The sequence below is a fragment of the Lissotriton helveticus genome, chromosome 1_1 (genome assembly GCF_964261635.1).
Source record: "Lissotriton helveticus chromosome 1_1, aLisHel1.1, whole genome shotgun sequence".
Taxonomy (NCBI): domain Eukaryota; kingdom Metazoa; phylum Chordata; class Amphibia; order Caudata; family Salamandridae; genus Lissotriton; species Lissotriton helveticus.
Window position 1 is genome coordinate 1,987,141,690 of NC_136057.1, and position 6,000 is coordinate 1,987,147,689.

Genomic DNA, 6,000 nt, shown 5'->3' on the forward strand with positions numbered 1-6,000 from the left:
GCAAAGATCCTTGCAGTCAGGTTTCAGCCACTAATGACTAAGCTGGTCCTAACGGACAAAGCAGAATTCATACCGTCCAGGGCCACCTCACATAACATCATAATAACATAACATAATAGTGCTATCACACTATTTACTACCCAACACTAAGGCAAGAGCGGTGATGTTCGATGCCGCTAGGGCATTTGATTCAATAGAATGGTCTTACCGGCTAACAATACTTGCAAGAATGGGGTTTCCTCCGATGTTCCAAAAATGGATGAAACTATTGTACGCGAAACCGGTGGCTAGAATCAGGGTAAATGGATATATTTCAGACTACATAAATGTAGAGAGAGGAACGCGGCAAGGGTGCCCATTGTCGCCTCTACTATTTGCCTTGGCCTTTGAACCCCTAGCGTGTTTAGTTAGACAAAAACACAATCATTCTGCTTTACACTTTCTGGCTAGACCCCTACATATATCGCTATACGCGGATGATATGCTCCTATATGTACGTGACCCTGAGCAAAATCTGGCACCGCTATTGAGGGAATACATCAAATTTGGCCCGCATTCAGGCCTTCAGACTAATTGGGCCAAATCATCCATTATTCTGCTGACCGACACCACGAAGCCACATCCAACTGACTTTCAATTAGAAAGGCAAGTGGAACCGATAAAATATTTGGGAGTATGGTACCACAGGGATCCGGAGCTGGTAGTTCGCACTAACTATGGAAGGGTTATATCGTCCCTTGAGGATAAGGTTAATAGGTGGATACAACTGCCACTCTCCATAGCAGACCGAATTGCGATTGTGAAAATTAATATATTACCTAAATTCCTTTATCTACTTAATAACATCCCCATATCTCCTCCGAGAGAGGTTTTTAAAAGAATCAAAGCATTGGTACTCAAATTATTATGGGCGGGCAAGCAAGCGTGGGTGGAGCTTCAAACACTAACACTGCCATATTCTAGGGGAGGATATAGTGTACCGGATTTCCTACTTTACTACCTCTGCTCACAAGCGCAGTATGCCACATATTGGAACCATACACCACCATATCTGACGCATACAGCGGTGGAGGAAGGAGACGCAATGCCAATACCATTAACTGCCATTATCTTGCATAAAAGACCTCCACTGCATGCCGACGACATTAACACAATAGACACAACCACAGAAGCATGGCGAAGGTTGGGGCAGATACCACACAAGGCGCCACTATATGCTCCAGCACTACCGCTACCACACCATCCAGACCTCTCTGTAACTGGGGAAAAGGTGGGAATGGAATTACTACATCAGGTGGGGATAGCTACCTTTGGTGACCTATATCATGCAGGGGAATTTCGGCCCTTACAGGATCTTTCATACATCCAAAATCAGACGCTACTTTTCTGCTTCACTTAATACAGACTGCAACAAGCCATTAAAAAACTATACCCAAACTATCCTGAGGAACCGCCCACCTTAAATACTCTCCAACTAATGCTGACCTCATCAAACACCGCGCATCTAGTCTCCCGCTTATACTCAGCAGCACAAAACGAAATTCCATACACTACTGACAAGGCTATGGCGAGATGGACTGAAGTGCTGGAGGCCCCTCTTACAGAAGATGAATGGACTACCACGTGTTCATTAGTTCAGATGCTCAGGCCTAATGGTAATTTAAGGATTTTAAACTTCAAATATGTGCATCAAACATATTACACCTCAGCGAAACTGTATAGATATGGGCTAAGAGCAGAAGCAGGATGTAAAAGATGTGGGGCAGATGGGGCTGATTTTATTCATCTTGCGTGGAATTGTCCAAAGATACGAGACTACTGGGAGAAGGTTACCTCAATAATTATAGTAATGGTGGGCACGGAAATTGTTTGTGATATACGCACCTGCCTATTAGGAATTGTACACCCTGCCAGAGCTGTTAGACGTAAATTTTGTGTAGTAGCATTACTATTAAATAAACGAAAGGTATCGAAATGCTGGCGTGGAGCGCTCACTCCAACTGTTAAACAATGGATGACAGACATGACCTATTGCAGAGATATGCTATTAACGTATGAAGAGGAACTACCAGCCAGATCCCACCCAAAAGACTATTGGAAATATTTTACTGATTATGTACTTAATGCGGAGGTAGCTTAACAAACATGAATGTATAAGATCTTTCTCCCTCATCAAAGTTTGAGCTGGATAGAAGAGTATCTATTTCACTATGTATTGTTACCACATGGATGAAGAATGCAGTAATGTAAAGGTCCGTATGTTTGGTTAACATGTATTCTTTGTTTATGATGAAAAATAAATAAAAAGATTAAAAAATAAATAAAATAAAAACGCTATTGACCTTTAAATAATACAATGTTACTTTTCACTATCTTCCCAACAGGCCCAATGTTTCGAATGCAGCAGATGAGTCCACCTTAAATGTATCAAACAAAATGTAACATATTAGTTACCTTTTACTGCTCACAAATGTACAAAATGTATATCTTAAACTAAACATGTGATCGCATGCAAGATGTCTAATTAGATGCTTTTAATACTCCTGCGTTGTAGTGTTGTGTCCGGATTATCATAAGAACTAACCATGCTAAGTTTTCTTTGGCTGCATGGAAACATGTAGTGTATACTGTCAAACACTTTCAAATGCTACCCTCCCACTAGTCCTAGAGGCGGATGTAGAATTTAACCGTTCTACATAAAATAAAATTAGATGTCACTAAGTACGATGTGTTTGCGTATTATGGAAGCCCTAATGTGTCCCTTGAAGATTCCAGTGAAGTCCAGACATATACTAACTGAAACACTACTACCATTAGTAACCTGTAAAATTTGCCAAACAACTCTTTCAAGGGGTGATCAATGCAAAAAATACTTATTTGGCATAGCAAATAAAGTGCAACATGTAAACAACTTGCACCCCAACAACTTTGCTTGAGCTGCAACACAGACATTGCAGGACAACCCAGTTGATGCTGCATCAAGCACATCAACTGCTGCAACAGCATCTTCTGCAAACAGTCCATATTCACATATGAATCTTGATTTTGGTAAACTTAAATTTCTATGCATTTATTGCAATAAACTTCTGTATTACGTGAAATAGTCTATCGACCTCATACAAAACAGGAAACAGTAGCATCGCTATCCTTCACATTAGTCATTAGACATTTATCAAGCCTTTTTGTTGTAGCTACTACCCCGGCCGAAGGCAGTGGGGAATTTGCACACTTGCTGCCTTTCTTGGCTGGGGTTATCAATTATTCTTCTTGTAATACAAATTCACAGTACAGGCCCTTTATTGAGCCTTCTTGGTAACTACTACCGGTGAATGGCGGTGGGTAATTTGCACACTTGCAGCCTTTCTTATTTTTTTACATTATTCATCTTATACTCAATCAACACATCATCTACACATACACACACCTACTTTCTACCTTTATTGGCTATGGGTAACAACTATATTCTTCTACTTCATATCCATATTCAAAATGCAGGCCCTTTATCAAACCTTTTTATTGCAGCTACTAACCCGGCTGATGGCAGTGGGATATTTGCACACTTCCTGCCTTTCTTGGCTGGGATTATCAATTACTCTTGAATTTCATGTTTTGATTCAAACTCATGTCCCTTTATCAAACCTTTTATAATGTAGATACTGCCCTGGCAGAAAGCAGTGTGAAATGTGCACACTTGCTGCTTTACTTCGCAGGGGTTATGAACTATTGTTCACTTTCACATTCCTATTCAAAGTGCAGGCCCTTTATCGAGCCTTTTTGTTGTATCAAGTACCACGGCCGAAGGCAGTGAGAAATTTCCACACTTGCTGCCTTTCTTGGCTGGGGTTATCAATTATTCTTCTTGTAATACAAATTCAAAGTGAAGTCCCTTGGTAACTACTTCCCGTAAAAAGGAGTGGGTAATTTCCACACTTGTATCCTTTCTTGTGACGCACAGTCTGTGTAAGGAGATGGGTATCCAAAGATCTACTTCCCTGACAAGGAAGTGTTTACTTTGGGCGTCTGCAGCCTTTCTTACTTTTTACCTTATTCATCTTCCATTCAATGAACACATTATCCACACATACACACACTTACTTGCTGCCTTTCTTGGCTAGGGTTATCAATTACTCTTCAATTTCATATTCTGATTCAAAGTCAAGGCCCTTTATCGAGCCTTTTTCATGTAGATACTACCCCGGCAAAAGGCAGTGGAAAATTGTTCAATTTCATATTCTAATTCAAAGTCATGGCCCTTTATCAAGACTTTTTGTTGCAGCTACTACCCCGGCCAAAGGCAGTGGATAATTTGCACACTTGCAGCCATTTTTATTTTTTACATTATTCATCTTTCACTCAATCAACACATCATCTACACATACACACACCTACTTGCTGCCTTTCTTGGCTATGGTTATCAACTATTCTTCTATTTCACATCCGTATTCAAAGTGCAGGCCCTTTATTGAGCCTTTTTGTTGTAATTACTACCCCGGCAAAAGGCAGTGGGAAATTAGCACACTTTCCGCCTTTCTTAGCTGGAGTTATCATTTATTCTTGAATTTCATATTCTGATTCAAAGTCAAGGCCCTTTATCGAGCGTTTTTGTTGTAGATACAACCCCGGCCGAAGGCAGTAGGAAATTTGCACACTTGCTACCTTTCTTGGCTGGGGTTATCAATTATTCTTCTTGTAATACAAATTCAAAGTGCAGGCCCTTTATTGAGCCTTCTTGGTAACTACTACCCGTGAATGGCAGCGGGTAATTTGCACACTTGCAGCCTTAATTATTTTTTTACATTATTCATCTTTCACTCAATCAACACATCATATACACGTACACACACCTGCTTTCTACCTTTGTTGGCTATGGTTAACAACTATATTCTTCTACTTCATATCCATATTCAAAATGCAGGCCCTTTATCAAACCTTTTTGTTGTAGCTACTAACCCGGCAGAAGGCAGTGGGAAATTTTCACACTTCCTGCCTTTCTTGGCTGGGATTATCATTTACTCTTGAATTTCATATTCTGATTCAAACTCATTTTTTAGCATTTTTCATGTAGATACTGCCCTGACAGAAAGCAGTGGGTGTTTTTGCACACTTGCTGCGTTACTTCCCAGGGGTTATGAACTATTGTTCACTTTCATGTTCATATTTCAAGTGCAGGCCCTTTATCGAGCCTTTTTGTTGTATAAACTACTCCGGCTGAAGGCAGTGAGATATTTTCACACTTGCTGCCTTTCTTGGCTGGGGTTATCAATTATTCTTCTTGTAATACAAATTCAAAGTGAAGGCCCTTTATTCAGCCTTCTTGGTAACTACTTCCCGTAAATAGCAGTAGGTAATTTCCAGATCTGCATCCTTTCTTGCGACACAATGAGCTGGGTATCCAAAGATCTACTTCCCTGATAAGGCAGTGGTTACTTTGCGCGTCTGCAGCCTTTCTTACTTTTTACCTTATTCATCTTCCATTCAATGAACGACACATCCACACAGACACACACTTACTTGCTGCCTTTCTTGGCTGGGGTTATCAATTACTCTTCAATTTCATATTCTGATTCAAAGCTATGGCCCTTTATTGAGCCTTTTTGTTGTAGCTACTACACCGGCCAAAGGCAGTGGGAAATTTGCACACTTGCTCCCTTTCTTGGCTGGGATTATCAATTATTGTTCAATTTCATATTCTGATTAAAAGTCAATGCCCTTCATCAAGCATTTATGTTGTAACTACTTCCCCAGCTAAAGGCAGTGGGTAATTTGCACATTTACAGCCTTTCTTAATTTTTTAACTTATTCATCTTCCAAACAATCAACACATCATCTACACGTACACACACCTACTTGCTGCCTTTCTTGGCTATGGTTATAAACTGTTCTTCTATTTTATATTCATATTCAAAGTGCAGGCTCTTTATCAAGCCTTTTTATTGTAACAACTACCCCAGCCGAAAGCAGTAAGAAATGTGCATACTCTCTGCCTTTCTTGGCTGGGGT

At 40.2% G+C, this 6,000-nt stretch overlaps 1 long non-coding RNA gene across 1 annotated transcript in view; it reads right to left on the bottom strand.

The window, feature by feature from the left end:
- Nucleotides 1-2,918, bottom strand: part of LOC144776112 (uncharacterized) — a 36,432-nt gene extending 33,514 nt beyond the window's left edge. Inside the window, exon 1 of the long non-coding RNA XR_013600577.1 lies at nucleotides 2,343-2,918. This is a non-coding gene — a long non-coding RNA (uncharacterized LOC144776112). The remainder of the gene's footprint in view (nucleotides 1-2,342) is intronic.
- Between the last annotated feature and the right edge of the window lie 3,082 nt (nucleotides 2,919-6,000).